This window comes from Pelodiscus sinensis, chromosome 2 (assembly GCF_049634645.1).
Source record: "Pelodiscus sinensis isolate JC-2024 chromosome 2, ASM4963464v1, whole genome shotgun sequence".
Lineage (NCBI taxonomy): Eukaryota > Metazoa > Chordata > Testudines > Trionychidae > Pelodiscus > Pelodiscus sinensis.
Genome location: NC_134712.1, coordinates 136,070,182 through 136,094,951, shown reverse-complemented (window position 1 = coordinate 136,094,951; position 24,770 = coordinate 136,070,182). Strand labels below are relative to the sequence as shown.

Sequence of the window (24,770 nt, the reverse complement as noted above, 5' to 3'; positions counted from 1 at the left end):
GCACATATTGCCATTTTATAACAGCAAGAATAAACACAGAATGAACTGCGTTTTGCATATAAATAAGTTTAACATCTACTCCATCCTTACTTGGGAAAATTGTTATTGAGGGTTTGACATGAGGAGCAAAATCTGACAGTTACTCAGCTGTGGCAATGCTGTGGGAGGGAGATCAAATCATGCCAAGGGACAAGATGGGTCTGGTTGCAAAGGAAATCTTTGGGGTCGTTGATTAGAGGTTCCTAACAATCTTTTTGGCATTTTAAAGAGTAACCACTCAGGTTACAAATCTGGAGACATTTCTTCTTCTTCTTTTTTTCTAAAGCAGGCAGGCCCACTGACAAGGGAGGGACAAAGGGGACAGTTGCCTTTGGGCCCAGGAATTCAAAAGGGCCCAGGGCTCCCGGCCACTGCTGCAGAAGCAGCAGTGGCCAGGTGTCCTGGGCCCTTTAGCTATTTATTAGTAATAAATCCATCTTACTCTGTATAAAGTTTTAGACAGAGCAAGGTCATACAATGTTTGCCCCCTTTATCAACGAAATAGAGATATGCTTAGCTGTGTTCTCCCCTCCTCCTCAGATAACAATTATTTACAGTGGATTTTATTAATAAACAAAAGTGATTTTATTAAGTGTAAAAGGTAATAGTTAAGTGGTCATAAGAGATAGCAGACAGAACAATGTAGGTTACTAAACAAAATAAAAACAGAACATCTAAGCCTAGCTTAATATACTAAGAGAGCTTGTTACCAATCATCATTTCTCATCCTAGTTCTTATTTCAGATAAAGTCCTTCTCAGGCCAAAAATGTTCTTTCTCACTTGGTCCAGCAGTTGTCCTCCACCCTTACAGTCTTTTTTGTTTCCAGGTGTTTTCATGTATCCTCTTGGGGTGAGGAGGCAGTTTGTAAAGACAGCTGAGGACAATCATTGGTTACTTTCCTTGCCTCATACGGAATTTCCTTAGGGCAGGAAGCTTTTGTTTGATTTCCATCCCCACCCCACACACGTCTGTGGAAAAGTACAAAATTCAAGATGGATTTCAGCAACTGGTACATGGTTACAAGTTTACGTGAGTCAGTAGCAGTGTATCACATCTGCAGGAAGACAGTTCTCCCTGATTCAATTGTCTGGGGGCTCCTAGGGTACGTCTAGACTACATGCCTCTGTTGCCAGAGGCATGTAGATTAGGCTACCAGACATAGGAAAATGAAGCGGTGATTTAAATAATCGCTGCTTCATTTAAATTTACATGGCTGCCGCGCTGAGCCGACAAACAGCTGATCAGCTGTTTGTCGGCTCAGCGCGATAGTCTGGACGCGCGGGTGGCAACATCAAAGGTATCTGTCGACCACCCAGGTAAACCTCATCCCAGGAGGCATACCTGGGTGGTCGACAAATACCTTTGATGTCGACACCCGCACGTCCAGACTATCGCGCTGAGCCGACAAACAGCTGATCAGCTGTTTGTCGGCTCAGCACGGCAGCCATGTAAATTTAAATGAAGCGACGATTATTTAAATGGCCGCTTCATTTTCCTATGTCTGGTAGCCTAATCTACATGCCTCTGGCGACAGAGGCATGTAGTCTAGACGTACCCTTAGTTCTATGTCTGGCTCCTTCATTGTGTCTGGCTTCATTCTTCACTGAGAGCTAGCAATAGGCTTTTCCCAACATGAAAATAAATTGACAGTCAATATTCCCAATTTCAGATACAGAGATGATACACGCATACAAATAGAATATACACATTCAGTAGATTACAAGCTTTCCAATGATACCTTACAAGAATTATTTAGCATGAGGCATTTTCCAGTTATGCATATTCATAAACATATGTTCATAAAGTATAGGGAAGGCCCCATCACAGGGATCATCATTCAAAGAAGAATTTACTAATTACTGAAAAACATATCACACTGATCACTAAAATTCATTTGCTGACTATGTTCTGGGTAGTTAGAGCAGGAGAAAGGTGTCAGGAAACATGGGTTCTATTCCTAAAAATACCACAGACTCACTGTTGGATTTGCCCAAGTATAAATGTGTTTACATTTGCCAATGTCTCCCCATGTGGTTCTAGTGCATGTGTGTTGGGATTAATGCTTAGGATAACAGCTTAGCCTAATTAAAGGAAAGAGGGTTGATAGCGATGTATTTGCCTACAGACCCAGAGTCCATTAACCTTTCAGACAATTTATTTTCCAATCCCCTTTCTGGGGAGGATATACTGAAGAGTTCGTGAATGTATGCAGCCTGGGAAAGCAGAAGTCTTGATGAGTTAGCTGAGTAGGCATGGGTATGCAGACGATAAGTTTTTTGGGACAGACGCTATCTTTCACTATGGGTATGTCTACCCAGCTGGGCTACGTCTACACTGGCCCCTTTTCCGAAAGGGGCATGCTAATTTTCCAGGTCGTAATAGGGAAATCCGCAGGGGATTTAAATATCCCCCGCGGCATTTAAATAAAAATGTCCGCCGCTTTTTCCGGCTTGTAGAAAAGCCGGAAAAGAGCATCTACACTGGCCCCGATCCTCCGGAAAAAAGCCCTTTTCCGGAGGATCTCTTATTCCTCTTTGAAGTAGGAATAAGAGATCCTCCGGAAAAGGGCTTTTTTCCGGAGGATCGGAAACAGTTTTTAGCTGTCTACACTGGCCCTCTTGAATAAATACATTTGCGCAAGAGGGCTTTTTCCCGAAAGAGAGCAGCATAGTGTTTGCGGAAGAACACTGACAATCTTACATTAGATCGTCCGTGTTCTTGCGCAAATCCAAGCGGCCAGTGTAGACAGCAGTCGCTTTTGCGGAAAAACTTGCCAGTCTAGACGCAGCCCTGCAGTCTAGCCTTACCCTCACTGGGTTAAAGCAGGATGTGTAGGCTCTGGGGTGGGAATGAGGGATTTGGGTGTGGGAAGGGGTGAGAGATGCAAGCTCTGGGAAGAAATCTGGATGCAGGAGGAGGTAGAGAAGGGGATGCTGGGTCGGGGAGGGGGCTTCCGGCAGGCCAGTGTTGGGGTCAGATGTAGGGTTAGGGTACTAAGCAAGCCACAGGCTTGTGGATATGAGGGTGCAGAAATTTGGGTTTGGGTATGTGAGGGACTCAGGGAATGGGGTTCCAGTGTATGACAGGTTCAGCTTGAGGGTCTGGGGGAAGGGGGAGTGCAGGAGTGTTATGATGCTGTGGGCAGATGGGGGTTTGTTGGCCAGGCTTCATTTTTAAATAAAATACTATGTCAAACACAAAAAGTTTCTGCACTGTCTTTATTTATGAGAAGGGCAGGGAACCTGTTTTGAGTCAGGGGTCACTGACCCACAGAAAAGTCAGTTGAGGCCACACAAGTGAGATGCAAAATAAAAAACCCTCCAAACCCCCCACAAGCCTCACTAATGTGGCCCCAGCTGTACTGGTGGGAGCAGGGCAGATGGTATTGGGGGAGGGTGCCAGGGGTACCGGGACAAGGGACAGGGTGCTGGGTAGGGTGCCAATGGGTGCTGGGGCAGAGGACAGGGTGCTTGTAGGTGCTGAGGCAGGAGACTGGGTGCCAGGGCAGGGGACAGGGTGCTGGAGCAGAGTGCCAATGAGTGCTGGGGCAAGTGACAGGGGAATGGGGCAAGGGACAGAGGGCCAGTGGATTCCAGGGCAAGGGCCTGGGGCAGAGGACAGGGTGTCAGTGGAGGCAAGGGACAGGGTGCTGGGGTGGGGACAGGGTGCCACTGGGGGCAGAATGCCAGTGGGAACAGGGGACCGGGTGTTGGCTGGGGCACGGAATCCTTGGCACGTGCCTTCCCCCCAGAGGAGGGAAGCTCTGGCAAGAGCCTCTTCCCGGGACTCCTTTCCCCTCCCCTGCAAAGGAGGAACGTGCTGGTGCGTGTTTCCCCCCAGGACTCCTCCCTCCTCCCCGGCACGCGCTTGCCCTCAGGACTTCTACCTCCTCCCCTGCAGAGGAGGGAAGCCCCGGTGTGTGCCTCACTTCCCCTCCACCCCACCCCCCCGCGGAGGGAAGCCCTAGTGCGCGCTTCCCCACAGGATTCCTTCCCCCTCCCCAGCACGCACTTGCTCTCGGGACTCCTCCCTCCTTCTCCGCAGAGGAGGGGAGCCCCAGTGCATGCCTCCCCTCCCACTCTCTCCCCGCCAAGTCCCAGCACACGCCTTCCTCCAGGACTCCTACCTCCTCCCGGCACGCCATAGACCTGGAGGAGGGGAGCAGGCAACGCATTTCCGGAAACCCCCAAAGTGGCGCACAGCTGCCGGACTTCCCTCCACCCCACGGGAAGCTGGCACTACCTCCATTTTTGGAGGAAGGTAGTGGGGCTTCTTGGAGGTGGAGAGAATTGAGGGGGCCCCAAATGCCTTGCGATCGACTGGTCGAGCCCTTCCGATCGACCAGTTGATCACGATCGACGGGTTGGTGACCACGGACATAGACTACGAGAGCTGTGTGCTCATTCTGCATCCAATCAAAGCACTGCTACAGAATCAGAATACCTGGCACATTCTAGGCATGCCAGAGAGTTGCAAAACTACCCTATCCTGGGACACCATCTTGGTTATGACAATCTTGAGATACACTGAGATGAAGGAGGGTCACTCATGTGACCCATTCAATAGCTTAGGTTGCCCACTGCTGATTTAGAGGATTGGATAGGTGCATTTAATATAATGAAACAGGTAAAACCATCTGCTTTTGTCTTTTATTTAACTTTTGACTTTTTTATCAGTGACAAAAAGATAGGCTTCCTTAAACCTTTTTCATTGTGGAGAAACTAAAATTAATTCTTTGCATCAGTCTTCATGGACTTTAAATCAGCCTCTGTACCAGATGACTGGAGAATAGCTAATGTGCTAATATTTTTTTAAGGGCCCCCAGAGTGATCCTGTCAATTACAGGCTGGTAAGCCTAACTTCAGTACCAGGCAAACTGGTTGAAACTATAATAAAGAACAGAATTATCAGACACAGAGATGAGCATGATTTCTTGGGGGAAGAGTAAACAAGGCTTTTGTAATGGGAAATCATGCCTTACCAGTCTACTAGAATTCTTTAATGGAATCAACAAATATGTGGACAAGTGGGATCCAGTGGATACAGTGTACTTAGATTTTCAGAAAGCCTTTGACAACATCCCTCACCAAAGGCTCTTAAGCAAAGTAAGCTGTCATGGGATAAGAGAGAAGGTGCTCTCATGACTCAGAAACTGGTTAAAAAACAGGAAACAAAGGGTAGGAATAAATGGTCAGTTTTCATGATGGAGAGAGGTAAACAGTGGGGTCTTCTGTTTCTGTTTTACTAGAAACAGAGCTCTTCAAAGTATTTATAAATGATCTGGAAAAAGGGGTAATCAGTGAGGTGGCAAAATTTGCAGATGATACAAAACTATTCAAGACAGTTTCCTCTGAAGCAGAGTGTAAAATGTTACAAAGGGATCTCACAAAAATGGGTGACTGGGCAACAACATGGAAAAATAAATTGAATATTGATAAAAGCAAAGTAAATTGGAAAACATAATTCCAACTATACATATAAAATGATGGGGTCTAAATTAGCTGTTGCCATTCAAGAAAGATCTTGGAGTCAATATGGATCATTCTCTGAAATCATCCACTCAATTTGTAGTGGCAGTCAAAAAAAGCTAACAATGTTGGAAATCATTAGGAGAGGAATTGATAACACAGAAAATATCATATTGTCCCTATAGAAAAACATGGTATGCCCACATCTAGACTATTGGATGCAGATCTCGTTGCCCCATTTTAAAAATATATACTAAAACTGAAAAAGGTACAGAAAAGGGCATAAAATTATGGATACGGAACAGCTTCCATGTGAGGAGAGAGATTAAGATGAGTAGGACTTTTCAGCTTGGAAAAGAGAAAGCTAAGCCCAGAGGAATATGATAGACATCTATAAAATCATGACTGGTGAGGAGAAAATAGAGAAAATAACACCCTTTATATTTCTTATAGCACAAAGACTAGGGAGTCACCAAATGAAAGTAATAGGCAGCAGGTTTAAAACAAAGGGAAATATTTCTTCTTACAACGTACAGTCAGCCTGAAAAACTGTTTACCAAAGGATTTTATGAAGGCCACAACTATATCAGGATTACAAAAAAGAACTAGTAATTGCATATCTTATTTCAATTGTATTTGAAAATAGCTTATTTCAATATTTGGCGCATCTACACAGCGCCAAATTTTGAAAATGCGTTATTTCGACATATCCCTTAACCCTTGTGGAATGAGGGATACATGGGTGCCGAAGTAGTGTGCCCATTATTTCAAAAAATATTTCAAAATAACGGGCGCATTTAAAAGACGTAGAATAGCTATTTTGGGATACCTCTAGTATCCCAAAATAGCTTTGCTGTCTACACTTACCCTTATGGACAATAAGTCCATCAATGGCTCTTAGCCAGAATAGGCAGGGGTGCAAAACCATTTTCTGAAATGTCCCTAACCTCTATTTGCCAGAAGCTGGGAATGGCCACAGGAGATGGATCCCTTGATGATTACCCATTCTTTTCATTCAATCTGAAGCCCCTTGCATTGCCCACTGTCAGAAGACAGGATATTGAGCTAGACTGACCTTCCATCTGACCCATTATGTCTGTTTTTATGTTCTTATTTTCTATAGTGTTAATGCATATTCCAATTAATTTGGTAATCTCTCATTAAGGCAAAACCACCACACATAGAGCAATCCCACAGAGATCTTAAAACAAATCCATAAAACCTTTTCAGTTTTGTGCTAAAGGTAGTTCTTTGTATGCTATCAAGAAACAATATGATAAATGCTTTTTCCTTTCAATATTCGGGAATCTGGGATTACATTTATTAAAAATCTGATGTTTATTTTTAGCCATTTCCCCTCCTTCTATCCCTTTATGCTAAAGTTGTTAGTTTGAAGGTCACACAGAGTTCAGTACTACAGAGAAACTGTTAACTGCTGAACAGCTCTGTCAAACTCCTGTATTTAAGGAGACAGAATTGCATATTAGAAGAAAATGATTGTTCAGCTACCTTTTCATTAACAATTTGTCTAAAAAGAGACAGACTTAACTGCATCTATTGAAGCTTGGAAGGAACAAATTGAATGTCCTCCATAAGTATTATACCATACTTCAAACATATGGTAAGCTACAAATATTGTGAAAAATCAGTACTGAAGCAGTAAAGGACTCTGTATTGTTTTGTCACTCTTTAATTAAATGTCAATAAATAGTGCTTTTTTTTAAATACAAGATTTGCCAATGATATGAAGTTTCTCTCTGAATTATTGTAATAATTTTACTTTTCCAGCAAATTAAACTGTTGTTATTTCTAAAGGATCTCTGCTAAGCGTTGTTAAGTACAGACTGTAAACTATAGAACAGGATATTTATACCAGAGGTTTCACATTAACATCACAGAGAGAGAATACCAACATAAGAGGATGGGGGACTAGGTGGATGGGATGTCTTAAATTACCTAGATACATATGAAGCGAATAAATAGCACCACTGCAATTGTGCAATATTGATTCAGGATCTGTGTCTGCTCCTAGTTTCATTACATTCTGATGTACATAGGTGACAGTTATATACGTGCATATACCCATCTGTAAATCTGCATCTGCAAAAGCAATTCCTGGTGAGCTCAGAACTGATAATATCCAGATTTCCCACAAATCCAAACCCAAGGAAATGTTCAGACCTTTCAAGACTTACAGAGCTAAATCCAGACCAAATCAATACAGGAAGGTGCAATGGTACTGTCAGTCCCCGAAATACACAAGGTTCGAAGGGATACCGGAAAGGATGAGACCACAACTGGGGGTTTTAAAAAGCACAAACTGATTTTATTTTGATGGCGCCGGACAATCATCAGAACAAAAATTAAACAGATTGCCAGACAACACAAAACAATTCCCTGAGGCTTTTCTAAATCACAATAATTCCCAATAACTGCCCAGGGGTTAGGAACAGTTGAATTAACACTGGTATTGTCCATAGGGCTGATTATTTACACAACTTTATACAAGGAAACAGTAAAAAACCTAAACCACAACTATTTATAAACTAACTTAGTAACGTTTTAACCACTGTCACTTGACAAGCAATAAGGACAACTAAAAAATCAATTAGGATAGGGATGATGGTGGGGGGAGGGGGTTATACCAGTTCTGGAGACAGCAGGAACACAAGTACCAGTCACACGATCATAAACTGTCTCCACTCGGGTCGACCAACTCGGAGTACGCTCAGTAAGACTCAAGAGCAGGGGGTGCAAGGCATCTGGGTGATCAGGCCAGGCGCTCACTCGATGCGAATCCCCAGTGAGAGAGGGGCTGCCTGCCTGTTTTATTGCCTGTGAACTTATCACCCCATAGGTTGGTTTTTGCTGCAGTGGGTGGAGTAGCAGGCCTGAGCACAAGTCAGCCCATTGGCTGATCTTTCACTGCAATGGGTGGAGCGAGCAGGGAAAGATTATTAATTTACATGCCCTTATATGGAAAACACTCCACCTCACAGACAAAGCCCCCTATACCAGCCTTAGAGATATTACAGGCTATGGCTCCCTTCCAGGGCAGCCATTTCTGATGTTCTGTCTCGGACAGGTACAAGCTAAATCCAGACCCAATCAATACAGGGTTGTGCAAATCATGGATTTTTCAGTTCTCTGACAATTCCAAAAAATTGGGGAAAAATTATTTTTGGTCAAACTGAAAAAAAATTAATTTGAAAGTTGAGAAAATATTTTGTTTTGGGACAAATTATTTCATCCAGCCTTCAGTGTAACATTTTGTTTTAATTTATAGTATTTAAAAACAAATTTGAAGGAAATTTCTGAGCAAAGAGTCATTCTGAACCAAAACATTAAAATGTTTTACTTTAAAAAATGACAAAGTAAAACTCTGACTTTGTAAAAATTTTGCTTTGTTTCAACACAAACAACTCAGAGATGTCCACATGCATTTATGAAATATTATGGTGTTGCCAAACCTGCATTTTTCTCATAAACAAATGTTGGCAGAAAAATTTCTCCCAGCTGTACTGGAGGCCTCCGATTCTCAAGTTGGTATCCTATTAGCTACTCTTTCATAAAGACATGGATTTTTGTTTTCATGCAGAGCTCTTCTACTTTTGCAAGTACCACAGGATGCCTGCCTCTAGAGGATCAAACAAATCAAGGAGTCCCAAAGCACAGCTCAGAATAGAGGTTGAGGTAGCAATAGTCAAGAGACAGTCAATGGGCCTACGTTGTTGTTAGCCTAGGCTACTTGTAATGGCTGGCTACAACTCTGGGATGTCCATACCTGCTCAGCATGTAATGAGCTGTCTGCTTTAGCCTGCTGATGAGAGTGATAGGTGGGGCAGTGTCAATGCTTTGGTTTATGGACAGGATCTTGGGCTTTGGCTTGATGATAGAATAATGGTGTGTGGTCCAGGAATAGGAAACTCATTATGGACAGGAGCAGGAATGATTTGATGATGAAACAGCTCCGAGAAACTTTGTAGGATTCTATGGGCTTTGACAGGATTCCAGGGACTTTGTGAGATGCTGTGGATTCTGCAAATTATATCTAACATCTCGGAGACTATTTGAGCCATGTTTCCTACGGCTACTATGTATTATCTCTAGGCCATTCACAGTGGGTATGTCTACACATCACAGTTAATTCGAAATAACAGCCATTATTTCTAATTAACTTTAATAACATCTACACGGGCAAACCACTATTTCAAAATAAATTCGAAATAATGGAGCGCTTATTTTGAATTTGGTAAACCTCATTCTGTGAGGAATAACGCCAAATTCGAAATAGCTAATTCAAAATAAACACTGTGTAGACGCTTATTTTGAAATAGGGGGCGTCCAGTCCTTCCCAGTTTCCCCTGGTGGCCATTCTGGGCCAAACCAGGAAAACTCCTCTCCTCTCCCGTAGCCCTGGAGGCCTTAAAGGGGTAGACTCTGGCCACAGTGCACGTGCCAGAGCCAGGCCTGCCAGCAGCTGCTGCCCTGACCAAGTGGCTGAATAATGAGCCGGGCAGCCAGTGCCAGCCAGCTGTCCACCACCCAGTCCCCAGCTCCCAGGAGCCAACCAGGGGCCGGAGACAGCGGGCGCCCTTCTGGACTAGTGCAGAGATCATGGGCCTCATTAGCTTTGAAGGGAGGCCTCCAATGTCCATGATATCCGCACTAGACAGAGGAACGCCGCTGTTTACGGCCGCATAGCTGCCACCATGGTCACCAAAGGCCACATACGTACCCAGGAGCAGGTGCGCATGAAAATTAAAGCGCTGTGGCAGGCATACACCAGGGCCACACGGGGCAGCTCCCCAACAGAGGCAGACACCTGTCCCTATTTTGATGCCCTGGACCGCATCATGGGGGGCAGGATGGTCCGTGCCTCCCCGGGGGGCAGCGATCCGGGACCGGAGGGCCCTGACTAGGGCGCGGAGGAGGAGCAGCAGGAGCCACCACGCAGGGTGCCACGCCAACCGGACCCCCGAGCTATCCCAGCAGCGGAGTCACCAGGGTTTTCCGGGGAGGCTACACCAGGTAAGTGCCATCACTGTCCCCTTCCCAGGGTGGGGAAGTGGGAGGGAGACCAGGGACCACGCGCATGGGCCTTGCTTACCATGGATCATGCAGCAACCTGTGCACATGCGAGCATGTGCCGTGCCACCCCTGGGCAGGTGGCTCCAGTTGTGTGCCACACAGGGGCTGTGGCCTGATAGCCACACGCATGTGTGAAGAGACCTGACGTGCTCCTGACCCCGGGGTGGGACACAGCAGGATGCCCTCCCTTCACAGGCCCCCTCTACACAGAGGCAGGGGACATCTTGCCCCCACCTCGGCCGCACTATACACAGCACAGGGGCATGGGTGCGGTCTCGGGGCAGCTCCCAGCTGGACATTCCAAACATGGCCTCTGGGCAAGCACAGCGGCTCTGACGGTGCAGGGCACAGTCAATCCTCACCTCGCAGAAGGGGGCTGGGCTGCGTCCCCAGGGAGAACTGACCACTTTTCTTCTTTCTCCACAGCCGCACCAGCTGTGCGTGCAGGGCGCACCGCCCAGCCCAGGACATCCTCCCGCACCCGAGGGCTTAGCAGGTCCACCACAACACTGCAGGCCCTGCACCGCACCATGGAGCAGTGGGTGCAGGATGAACAGGAGTTCTGGCGGGAGCTGCTGGCCCAGGGTCGTGCCATCTGTGCCCATCTGCAGATCCTGGTGCAGACCGTGCTGCCTTGTGCTGCTCCAGCACCTGCTGACTCCCCAGCTCCCACTCCTCCTTCCCCTCCCGCCTCTCCCTCCTCAACCTCCACACCCTCCTCCTCAATCTTCACACCCCCCACCTCAATCTCCACACCCTCCTCCCCATCTCCCTGGGGACGCCAAGGCACCTGCACCTGCCGTGCTGGGAGACCCTCCACCCTTGAGCTTCCCCTCGCCCTTGTTCCCCTTGTGTAGGATATATTGAGGAAGTCCATGGTATCTTGCTGAGAACTGACAAACTCAAATCTCAAATGATTAGGCCAGCCCTGGGAAGCATACAGTACAGCAGTTACTGTGACCCTTGTTCCCCTGGCAACCACATTCCAAAACGGCCTCACTTTGATAAGGCCGGTACCAAACAACCACGTGGGATTGTTTTTTATTGTCTGCTTTGTTCCTAGAAAATAAGCGTGGATCCTAAAGATTACGCCAAGGCAATACCACTCCCACGGGAGATGCATTATATTTCCGGCCGACAAAATGACCATCAACATGCTTTTGTTTATGTTGGCTTATTTAGCTTGTTAGGAATAACTATTTGTATTAGTGATAACATGTTAAATTGGTAATGGGCAGAGATGCTGTGTAACTGTTGTAGACCATTGGCTTATGGGCATATCTCACTTCCGCTGCTAGACCTATCAAAGTATTTCTCCTCTGTCCATCTGCTACCTATATAATCTAAAGTATGTTTTGGTTAAGTTAGTGCTTATCAGGTTAACCCCTGATGAGTACTCCACCAGCTGTGTGAACCAATAAATCCTCTGCTTGTTTTCACCTGCACCCAGTGTGTCCAAGAATTATTCCCAACTCCTTGTTTCCCCTTTCCAGCTCCCTCCTCCCAGTTTTCCCCCTCCCCTCTTCCACCCTTTCCCACCGCCTTTATTTTTTATTAGTCTCTAAGCTGCTACTGGACTACTTTTTTTTCCCCTTTGTTAGGACTGTAAATCACCATCACTATCATTGCTCTCCTTGGCACACCTGTGCTAGGTGACACCTTGCAGCAAAATGGCATTCTGCACAAGAGAAAAACACTGAGATAGCGAAACAGTACCTTTTAAAATATCATGATGCTCGTGCTGTAATGAGATGTCTTAATTCTTCAGTCTTATCACTAGAGAAAGGAACTACTCTGCAACCCATTTTTGGGACTATTAAACTTGATTTGCAATAATATCTTCAATTATTTCTTCAATACACTTCAGACACAGAGAGCAAATTGTATATTTGAGACAACTTCCTAATTACTCTCCTCAATGACTCTCTGAATTTGCCATCCAGGGACTCTGAATTATTTTAATAAGGTTTCTCCATCTGATACTGTAGATGGGATAGATGACTTGAGGGTGACAACATGCTCTGATTTCAATTATTTTGTGCTGAGGGAGCATTTAACTCTCACAGCATCAAATATTTAAGGGACAGTGAATCTCTCATTGAACTATGATATTGGTCGGTCTAACCTTACATAAGATTTAATAACTCCTTTGATGAAGAAACTTCTTCAGTAGTCAAAGATACAGCAGGCGTGCTTCTCCTCCATTTTGTCCCTTACATAGCAATTTATACCGCTATAAAATGAGTGCTAAGGGAATGCAACATGCCAGCAGTAATGTTTAGCAATGTGTAAATGGCAACACCAGGGTATGGAGCAATGACCCAGGATATGTAATTTTGTCTTTTTTTCTCATTTGAGTTGCTTATGTGATGAACTTGAAGAGATGACGTTTTTTTGCTTCCACATGGATTTTTCATGGTTCAGCCATATGAGAAAAGAGTGGGGAAGGAAGACACATGCTAGGAAAGGGTAATATAAGAGAAATTAAAAAGTGGTAAAAGTGGCAAAAATAGACTATTTTGAATTACATAATAATGTAAAACATGGTCTCACCGCAAAATCAACAGTCCACACTTTTATTCAACAGTCCTAGGCAAGGCAACCCAAGAGCCAGGGGCAGCTGGGTTCTCATGGGGGTGCTGAGTGCCCTGACAGCTCCTCTTCGCTGTCTGGAAGCATTCCTCTGAGGACCTAAAATAGGTTGACTTAAGATTGTCATGTAGACTTGACTAAGGAAATCCAGAGTTATAAGTATACTTTACTAGCAGTCACTTATCACGTCAAGAATTATTTTTCCCCTGTGGAACTTGAAATCCACATGATTAACTACAGATGACAGGAGACTTCTTTCAGGTGTGATGAAGTTGCATCCCCTCACTACACTGTCTGAATTCACACATCCATCAGCATCTGAAGATTCAATACAAAAATGTCTGAAATTGCTGTTACATTATAATTGGACAAATTAAGACAAAAGAACTGATTGCAGATATGCCTTGCTGCAGAGAATTAATGTATAAGTGAATTGCATTTTACGTAAAAAATGTGCTAGCTCTTGAGGATTATATTTCCTTAGATTTTCTTTCTACATTTTCGCATCAAACCAGGATAATCATCTCCTTAATGTTGAGCAAACTTTTCCATTATCATAGTCAAATACCTAAGGCATGATCTAGGCATTCCATTTTGACTCAACAAAGGACACTTATTCAGTATTCCCTCTAAGATTTTCCATCCATGAGCTGAGTGAGTTTTGTCTTGTGCACCAATATTGAGGTCATGTGCACTTGTTCGGATGTGTGTCACTGTGGCACCCACCAGTTACTAACAAATGTCTCTCTCGCACGCATGCAAACACATTCACACAGGAATACAAAGAGCAAACTAAAACAAAAAAATTATAGCCCTGATTTCCAGTATCTTGTTCTACCTTCTAAACCATACTCTCTCCATTTCTCCTTGAAACAGTGTCCCTTAAGGAATGCACTTTTGAATGGTATCACGAAAGGCATTCTTTTTATACAATTTAAAGATAGCTTTTAGCTATCTTGAGTTATAAACAGGCTTGATACTCTTCTGATTTTAAAACTTTGTTGTTTGTAAAAATGTAAGTCTTATTAAAAACAATCACCAGCAAAGCAGCAAAGTCTTATTAAAAACAATCACCAGCAAATCTGAACACAGGATTTCTTTCATTTAACATCAGTGAAATTCATGAAGGGAAGTTCCCTGCGAGCCCCTGGCACAATAGGTCAGTGCCCACTTCTGCCAGCCCCAGGCTGCCCACATCCCACCCTGCTCCTGAGCTGGGAGCTGCAGGCTAGTGTCTTCCCAGCTCTGAGAGTGCAGACCGTCCCGCTACAGTTGGGAGAGCACCTTCTCTGGACTAGGAACTGGCCAGGCCACTCCCTGACACACGGCTCCAGCTCTGGCCCCAGCCTGAGCTGCCCCTGCCCAACACTCAGCAGCCCCAGGCCCGGAACAGCCTCGCTCAACCACATGGCTCCCAGCAGGGACAGCCTCACCATGGCCTGGTTCCAGCTATGGTACACTAGTAGCTGGGCTGCATGGCGTTCCGCCAAGCTGGAACCCACCACTCACTTTCCGGCAGGAAAGTGAATGGTGAGTGCTACTGCACAGCTCTGCAAATGAGGTGGACGGACCCAGAACTTTTTGTGTGCAGCTGTGAAGGCACGCACCTTAGAGGGAACTATGCTACTACTGTATTTTCATAGTAAACATTTTTGTTGGACACATTTCTCTCCTCTCAGTGAGTTATAACTATAACTTTATTCAGAATATTAACAATGTAAAGTTAGTCCAAGTGCATTACACATCAGTTTTATTGTCTGAATCTCTTGCGTGGTTAGGGAAACTCATTTCACAAGGTGGCATGCTTTCTTTTTAAAGAACATATTATTTTGATTAGTTTTTTGTCTCACTTTGTATAAACATCAAGAAAAGTTAATTAACTGGCTGGCTGTACAAGAAGATAGTTAAAGGGAAGCCAAAAGAGTATACAAGCATCTGCAAAGAAATGTAAACTTGGAATGCAGCTGTTTGTATTTTAGATGAAGTATCTATCTTGCACACAATTACAATTTAGTTGTTAGTGCTCCAAGCAGAAATAAATTTTCTGGTGAGGTGAGGCCCATCATTGACTGGACAATTTTGTGTAGATTACACACATACGAAAGTTCAAGAAATGAAACATACATAATATAATCTTTTATTAATGTGCTTGCAAAAAGGAAGTAAAAGACCAGTTTTAAATTTGTAGGATTTCAACTTCAAACACTATTCATTTTACTGAATAATTACCATACATAGTACATTTTAATCAGAAACTCGTAAAGCTTCCATTACTCTTTCTGTAACTTCTTTGAATTATTTTGTGATTTGCAACAGTAAAAATTTTCTTTGCACTAAAATAATAGTTGAATAGGTGACTCGATTTGAATGTTATTAGCAAATATTTTTTATTAATTCTAATAATAATAGTCATGACTTTTTTCCAATGAATAATTATTTAAACTAGTGTTTCTCAAAGTAGTCCATAGACCCACTCTGAGAAAGCTGCTGCCGGGCCACCCCGGTTTGTTTACTTACCAGCTCCGCAGCCACAGAGCCTCACAGCTCCCATTGGCTATGGTTCGCCATTTGAGAAACACTGATTAAAACCTTTTACTCAGCATATTCTGGCATAAAAAGTAGTGCATTCAGCTAATTTAAGTGGCAGGACTGTTTATCTGTAGATAATCCCAAAGTATGACCCTATTTGCACAAACAAATCCACAAACAAACAAACTCTTCAAAATATATAATAGGTATTTTAATGTTCTGCTTTTTAAACTATAATGGGAAAATGTGTTAATAAAGGATAGCTTGAAGAAATGGAAGATAATAAAGTGAAAATGTAATACATCTAATTTGCAGAAAGAAGACAGGAATATGAAGCATTAAATGGGACTAGTATCACTAATACTGTTTTTAAAGGCAAAATATCTGGTCCAAAGTCTCAAGATAATTGGACAAGAAAGTGAGGATGGATTTCATAGAATCACAGAAATGTAGGTCTGAAACTGTGCAATCCAGCCACTTGTGCTGAGGTAGGACTGTAAAAATTAACCATCTATGACAAGTGTTTGTCCATTTTCTTCTTGAAAACTTTCAGTGATGGCGATACTTATTCCAGCATTTATCTACTCCTATAGTTAGAAATATTTTTCTTAATGTCTAACCTAAATCTCCCTTGTTGTGGATTAAGACAATCATTTCTTGTCCTTGGGAAAAATATTAATAAAGGATAAAATGTTTAATACAATATAAGACAGGATCCGCAATTGTGCTATTACAAACCCATGTAGTTTTGAGATTAAATTATCCAAAAAGCCAATAAAGTCCTCTAGGCATGTTTCTAGAAGTGATATTTTTATATTACTCAGCACCTTCATATTTGTTAGGTGGCACTCATCTCCCTCTCTGGTGGTAATACACACTTTTGTTTTTGAAATATGCTTATTTGATTAACCTAACACAAAACTATAATGAACAATGCTGAAGCCACCTACCTACAAAGTAATCACTAAATTGATATATACGGAATCTTCTGGGATTATCAGATGTAACTAATCGATCTAGAGAAAAAAGACAATACAACAACTTGACGTTTATTTCTCTAAATATGAACTTTCCCAAAATTAAACAATTATTATTATTTTTTTACTGAGTAAGGAAGCAATGCACAACAAAAGAGGATGGTAGGGAACTGATTAGCTTCTTCATGGAAACGAAATCAATTCTCTGCCCATCACGTACACTTATAATCAGAGGTGAAAGTAACTTAAATGTCTTACGGGTACTGTCATACTGGCTTAGAGCAGCAGGTTGAGGATGTGAGATAGGACAGTACCTGTAAGAAATTTTAAGGGCACATCTTCACTCGTCATCCCAAAGGTTGTTCTCCTGGCGTTTGATTTAGCAGGTCTAGTTAAGACCTGTAAATCGACCACTGAGGGCAGCTCCAGCTGGTGCCTGTACGCCTTGCAGCCATGATGAATAAGGAAAGCTGATGGGAACATTTGCTTCTGTTGGCCTCCTGCTGTGGGGAAGGCACCAAGCTCAGCTTAAGGTAAACCAACTCCAGCTACCAATTTTATGTTGCTGGAGTTGCATACTTTAACCTGACTTTCCAGGTCTAGTGTAGACGTGGCTTAAGTGTGGGGTGGAATCCAAAAGGCTTAGGCCAGGGGATTGCGGTAGATGGGCATGTGGGAGGGGTACAGGAGTCAATACAGAGGGTTGGAGGTGTGGGGGCTCTAGGCAGGTGATTGGGATGTGTGCCTTGACCCCATTTCCCTGGCAGGAATGCGGGGGGAGGAGGGCTCCCCCCACTTGCTCTGGCCCAAGACCCCACAACACAGTAATCTGCTTCTGATAATGGCAAAGCAGAATGCTGCCAAATCTGAGTCCTGAGTTTCCTGGGTTGACAAAAGTTAGGAGTGCTGGACAGATCCATATCAGCCTCTGAAGGGGAAAAGGTGCGACCCTACTGAATGCCAGACAAACACACTTCTAGCCTATGTCACTAAAGAGGATTGCCTTGACATGCAGCATGTGAGGGAAAAGAGAGAGTAAAAGAAGGGAAAACAAGGAGACACCTTTGGAAATAATGAGGTCACTATGCCAAACATAAAGATACAGGACTATGTAGCACTTTAAAGACTAACAAGATGGTTTATTAGATGATGAGCTTTCGTGGGCCAGACCCACTTCCTCAGATCAAATAGTGGAAGAAAATAGTCACAACCATATATACCAAAGGATACAATTTAAAAAAATGAACACATATGAAAAGGACAAATCAAATTTTAGAACCGAAGGGGGATGCGGGGGGGGGGGGGGGGTAGATGTCTCTGAGCTAATGATATTAGAGGTGATAATTGGGGAAGCTATCTTTGTAATGGGTAAGATAACTAGATTGTTTGTTGAGACCAAGGCGTATATATACGCCTTGGTATATATGGTTGTAACTATTTTTTTCCACTATTTGATCTGAGGAAGTGGGTCTGGCCCACAAAAGCTCATCATCTAATAAACCATCTTGTTAGTCTTTAAAGTGCTACATAGTCCTGTATTTTGCTTCAGCTACACCAGACTAACACGGCTACATTTCTATCACTATTAAACATAAAGATGTGATTTAGTGACACGAGTTTATATATTAGGATCAAAGAACTTCCAAGTTTTAACTCTGGCTTTGCCTCTGATTTCCTTTGGCGGTCTTGGACAAGTGTCTTAAGCTCTCTGCTCCAGTTTTCCAGTTTATAAACAGGGGTGGTAACAGCTATTTACCATACAGGCATGTTGTGAGATTTAATTAAAGTTTGGAAAGTGCTCTGAAGATGGATAGTTCTATATAATTGTTAAGTACTATTGTTATGCAGCTGAGAACTAACTCTTTAGCTGCTAGCACTCCAGCTGTCTTGTTCAGCACCTATTTCCACTTAATGGTTCTATTTTCTTTCAATGCATACATGCACATACCTTTAGCATTACTGGGAATGATGCATGCTCATCTAGGGGAGAAAAGACTTGTACAGTTTTTCTTTCTTTGCTTATCAGAAATTCTAACTCAGTAACACTGGCTTATTCTCTGGCCAATGTGCTTGCATTGGATTACTTTTACATTTTCATCATATGAATGTGTTAACATAATAATCCCTTTTACATGGCAGTATCATGCATTGAAACAAGCCACAGAGAGCAAAGTCTGCTAAAAATAAAGAACAATTGTCTATAAATTCCTTGTCTTTCCTCCTGTTTACCTCTTTATCAGACCAATCGTGCAGATCAGAAGCATAAAACATGTTGACTTCATCAGTCTGATCAGTACAATTTCTAAGCTGTTTTAAAAACTAATCTATTATGAATTACAACAATGTATGCTTATCAGAATAAAACATGGATTCTAAAAGACCACGAGAGAACATTTTAAGAAACATGGCCAAGCAATGTTATTAGTGCTCTTATAACTATTAATGCAATCAATGTTCTTGTGTAGAAGTGTGAAATAATGTCAATGTCAAAAAACAAATATATGTCTAGCTACTCCCACATGTTACTGCCCATGTCAATCAAAGGAAGTACTGTCAACTCTATTGATCAAATTATGTTGCATATTGTATGGTCCATGTCATTGAACACTAAAGTAAAGTAACATGTAATGCAGAGTAAACTATATGCTTAAATACTGTGAGCACCTTGAAAAAGTTCCACTGGTTTGAAAGAGTCTACCTGATCTAAAGGATTTTCCCATTTTAAAAGCAGGGAATATGGCCAGTCCGACAAAGAATCATAGAATTGTATGAATGGAAGGGACCACAGGAGATCATCTAGTCCAGTGGTTCCCAACCTTTTAGATACTGGAGACCAGAAAACCCATTCACAAACTTTTGGCAGATCAGCAACATTTTATTGGCATATTTGCATATTCGTTATACAAATGATGAATATGCAAATAAAAAATTACCGGTCCTAACCTCTAGAGCCCTCCCACTCCTCTACTACCCCCACCCCCGCACCAGCCACTGATCCCAGAGTGCCCTGCACCCAACCCACTCAGTGCCAGCCTCCTGCCCTCAGAGTCCCGCAGTGCCAGCCCCCATCCCAAATGCCTCAGTGCCAGCCCTTCACCTGTTAAAGCCCACCAGCACCAGACCTCTCAGCACCAGTCTCCTGTTTCCAGAGCCCCACTGCACCCAACCCTCCCAGCTCACCACCCTCCAGGCCAGGCCAGTCCAGAGAGGTTACTCACCTTTGGTGCAGTAACAATGGTTCTTCGAGGTGTGTCCCCGTGGGTGCGCCATGTTTGGTGTCGGGCTGGTCCCGGCACCGCGAATCGGAGCTTGCCAGAGCTGTTATCAACCGGGTCGCACGTGCGCGAGCAGCTTTTGCGCCTTTGAACAGTCGCGCGTGACCCGGTCCCCGCCAGTTCCTCTCACTGCCCATCTGCAAGAGATAATTTAATGAGATTCCGTAGCGGGGAGGAGGGCGGGTCGTGGAGCACACATGGGGACACACCTCGAAGAACCATCGTTACTGCACCGAAGATGAGTAACCTCTCTTTCTTCTTTGGGTAGTCCCCCTGGGTGCTCCACGTTTGGTGACTCCGGAGCAGTAATCCACTAGATGTGGGCTACGGAATCACAATTCTGATGGTTTGGCAGCACTGCTGAGGCCAGGGCTGAATCGGAAGCCAGGTGCTGCACGATCGCATAATGCCTGGAGAAAGTCGTGTTGGAGGACCAAGTAGCTGCGCGGCATATGTCACGTAGAGGGACTCCTCTGACAAAGGCCGTTGACGTAGCCATTGCCCGCGTAGAGTGGGCTCTGGGCTGTGATAGAAGTGGCTTCTTACAAATGTCGTAGCAGGTCGTAATACAAGAGACGACGAGCTTCGAAATGCGTTGGGCAGATAAGGCCTGGCCCTTGGAATGCCCTGAGGTGGAAACAATAAGACGGTCCGTTTTCCTAATATCACGGGTTCTATCTATATAGAATACTAGTGCCCGACGGGCATCCAGAGTGTGCAGGAGAGCGTCATGCCGCGACGTGTGAGGTTCTGGATAAAAGCATGGTAGAACGATTGGCTCGTTGATATGAAACTCAGTGCAGACCTTTGGTAGAAAAGCTGGATGAGATCTCAATGTTACAGCGTCCTTAGTAAAAACTGTATAAGGGGGTGATGACATCAGTGCTGCGAGCTCACTCACCCTGCGTGCCAATGTTATAGCGAGGAGAAAGAGTACTTTCATTGTAAGGACGGGCATCGGTACAGTTGCTAGGGGTTCGAATGGTGGTCGTGTTAAGACATCTAAGACCAGGTCAAGACTCCATGCAGGTGGCGGGGGTCTGTATGGTAGGTTGAGGTTAATGAGACCCTTAAAGAATCTTGTCATCATGGGATGGAAAAACACTGACTTCCCTTCGATGTGGTGGTGGAAGGCTGCAATTGCTGCTGCATGAACTCTAAGCGATGATATGGACAGACCAGTAGCCTGCAGCTGGAGAATATATTCGAGTACGACATTCAGTGGTGAGATAAGAGGATCCAGGTCCTTAGGAGCGTGCCAGCGTGTGAATCTCGACCATTTAGATAGGTAGGTCTTTCTGGTAGAGTCTTTCCTGCTATATAGCAAGATGCCCTTTACCTGATCTGAGCAAAGCATCTTGGACGTGCTGAACCATCTACCATCCAGGCTGTTAGGTGTAGGGTGTCCAGCCTTGGATGAAGAAGGAAGCTGTCCCGTTGCGACAGCAGGTCTGGTAGGTGAGGAAATCGGTGCGGTGAATGCGTCGACAGCTGCAGGAGGGTTGAATACCACGGCTGTCTGGGCCAAGCAGGGGCTATGAGCAGCACTCGTGCCTTGTCTATGACAATCTTCTCTAGTACCCTGGGAATGAGTACAACAGGGGGGAATGCATATAACAGTGATGGTCCCCAGTGAAGAAGAAACGCATCTCCCAGGGAGTGAACGCCCACTCCTGCTCTGGAGCAGTAAGCTCTGCATTTCGCATTGGTGCGCGTGACAAAGAGATCTACCGCCGGGTGACCCCAGTGGTGGAAAAGAGGTAGGAGGACGTCCGTGCGAATTTCCCACTTGTGGTCTTGGTAAAAATGTCTGCTCAGCGCATCTGCGATGGTGTTGTTCGCCCCGGGTAAATATGAAGCCACGAGAAAGATGTCGTTTTGAATGCACCACTTCCATAAGCGAACCGCCTCTGCACAAAGAGACCAGTAGTGAGCACCCCCTTGCCTGTTCACATAGTACATTGTAACGATGTTGTCTGTGAGAATTCTTGTCGTTGTGCCTTTTATGTGCCTCTTGAACTGCCTGCATGCATGAAATACCGCTCGCAGCTCGAGAAGGTTGATATGCAGCAGCATCTCCGCCGAGGACCAGCGGCCTTGGGCCTTTTCGGTGCCCATGTGAGCACCCCATCCCATGAGAGACGCGTCTGTGGTTATCTCTCTTCATGTTTGAGCCGCGTGGAACGGGACTCCTGATAGCATGTTGCTGGGGTCGGTCCACCAGTGCAAGGATTCCTTGACCCGTGCGGGAAGCGCCACGGCCTTGAGAATACTGTGTCTGATGGGATTGTATACCGCGGTCAGCCAATGTTGCAGGCACCACACATGTAGTCTTGCGTGCCGCACGATGATCGTAGTAGCTGCCATATGACCCAAGAGCTGTAGGTATACACGGATTGGTATTATTGGGGACTGCAAGATTGTTCTTACTAAGTCTTTTATGGCTTAGAAACGCTCGACCGGTAGATGCGCTCGCTCCTCGAGGGAGTTCAGCCGAGCTGCTATAAAAGTAAGGGTCTGTGTCAGTTGTAGTCGGGATTTCTCCATGTTTACAACAAGGCCAAGGGATTCGAACAGAGCCCGAGTGACCGTCACCATGTGGGAGGTCTCTGCGTAAGTGTGACCTTTGATCAGGCAGTCATCTAGATAGGGGAAAATTGTGACTCCTGTTCTGCGTAGGTCGGCTGCTACGACTGCCAGCGTTTTGGAAAACACTCTCAGTGCCGAGACAAGGCCGAATGGGAGTACTTTGAACTGGAGATGGTCGTCCCCTACCACAAAGCGTAGAAATCGTCTGTGTGCTACATGTATTGAGATATGAAAGTATGCGTCCTGTAGATCTAGGACTGCGAACCAGTCTCCTTTGTTTAGTGCTGGTATGATCTTGACCAGCGTGGTCATTTTGAAGCGCTGCTTGTGGATGAAATGATTTAGACCTCTGAGGTCGAGAATCGGCCTCCAGCCCCCCCACTTTTTGGGAACCAGGAAGTACCTGGAGTAAAAGCCTCTTCCCCGAAACTCCCTTGGGACTCGTTCTATGGCACCTATGCTTAGAAGGTGGAGGACTTCTTTCCGAAGAACGGTCCTGTGAGATGGGTCCACGACACGGGCCGGAGTGGAAGGAGTATTGGGGGGAAGTGAAGTAAACAGAATCGAGAGGCCTGATGCTATCAGCTCTAAGACCCATCGGTCCGACGTAATGCTGGCCCACTGATGTAGGAAGGGCTTCAGCCGATGATTGAATATGCTGGAAACAGGCTTTTGTGTAATGACCACTGGAGGCATGTTCGAGTCCTTGACACAGGAGTCAAACCTGCTGCCTAGAAGCAGGCCGGGCTGGTGGGCGATTCTGTTGTTGGCGTTTGCGTTGCGGACACTATCAAAATTTGGGTTGGTCAGGTCCGCGTTGCTGTTGCTTATATGACGAATAATCGTACCTCCTTTGGAAAGGGTAGTATCTCCTTCGCCTGAAGGGCGGCATGTACATACCCAAAGTTCTAAGGGTAGTACGCGAGTCCTTCCCCGAGTGAAGAATTTCGTCAGTTGTGGAGGCAAACAGCTTTTGCCGATCGAAGGGCAAATCCTCGACTTTGGCCTGTAATTCCTTAGGAGCTCCTGCCGACAACAGCCATGAGGCTCTGCGCATGGCGACACCCGTTGCCATGGCTCGCGCCGCGGTGTCCGCTACATCAGCGGCGATTTGGAGAGATGTCCTGCACGCCACGAATCCTTCTTGAACTACAGCTTTCAAAAGAGGTCTCTTGCTGTCCGGAAGGTGCTGCATGAGTTCCGGGAGCTTGGAATAGTTGTCAAAATTATGGTTTGATAGGAGTGCAGCGTAGTTGGCAATTCGAAGGAGTAAGGTCGAGGAAGAATAGATCTTACGCCCGAATGAATCTAGCTTCTTAGAGTCCCTATCAGGCAAGGAGTTCTTGAAGTGAGGAGTCTTTGCCTTATGGCAGACTGCGTCGACGATCAGTGAGTTCAGCTGGGGGTGATTAAAAAGGAAGTCTAATCCTTTGGATGGTACGAAGTATTTCTTATCCACCCTTTTGTTAGTAGGTGGTACTGATGTTGGCGTTTGCCATATCTCTTCAGCCACCTCCATAATAGCTTCATCTATCGGTAGGGCAATCTTCCGCTGCTGCTAAGGGTGTAAATTTTTGAACAGTTTATGTTGCTTCCCTTGGGTCTCAGTAAATTGTACCTCTTGGGATTGTGCTACACGTCTAAAAAGGTCTTGGAACTCCTTGAGATCATCAGGGGTTGACATTTCGGCCGGAGTTACAGCTTCATCTGGTGAGGGCATGGAGGAGTGAGCATCAGGGGACATGTCTGGTTCTGTCTCAGATAGTTGTCCTTCCTCCGGGTCGGATTGCTGTGCTTGAAGGGCTGGGGATCGTGTAGGCAATGCAGGCCTGAGCGAAGACTGCTCTTGAGGTCTGGAGTGTATGGAACATGGGCTGATAGATCGGCAGGAGCATGGTGACCTATGGCGAGATCGCGACCGGCTATAGCAAGAGGACTCGCCATAGTAGCGAGTATGATAGCGCAAGTAATGTCGGTCAGAGGCTGTAGGTGACGAGTGTCTAGAAGACCTAGCGCTGCTGTGCCTGACATAGTACGTGCGCCGTGGTGAGTGCATTGGGGAATGTCTGGAAGGAGATTGAGATATGGAACACCTATGATGCGAGCAACTGCGGTCCCTATGGTAATGACGACGAGGTGATGCACTGCGGTTGTAGTGCTTCCTGCGTCCCACATTGTCGTCAGCATGAGTAGATGGGTGAGGGGATG

General features: G+C 45.0%; 1 protein-coding gene across 2 annotated transcripts in view; it reads right to left on the bottom strand.

Annotated features, from left to right (window-relative positions):
* Positions 1 to 528: 528 nt before the first annotated feature.
* The window catches only part of ATPSCKMT (ATP synthase c subunit lysine N-methyltransferase), a 58,030-nt gene continuing 33,788 nt past the window's right edge, over positions 529 to 24,770 (bottom strand). The window contains exon 7 of one of the 2 annotated variants that reach the window (XM_006111036.4): positions 529 to 1,009. The gene's annotated coding sequence lies outside the window, so the exon portion shown is untranslated. Of the gene's footprint in view, positions 1,010 to 12,168; positions 13,292 to 24,770 lie in introns of those variants that run through there. The other variant, XM_006111035.4, reaches the window with a different exon arrangement.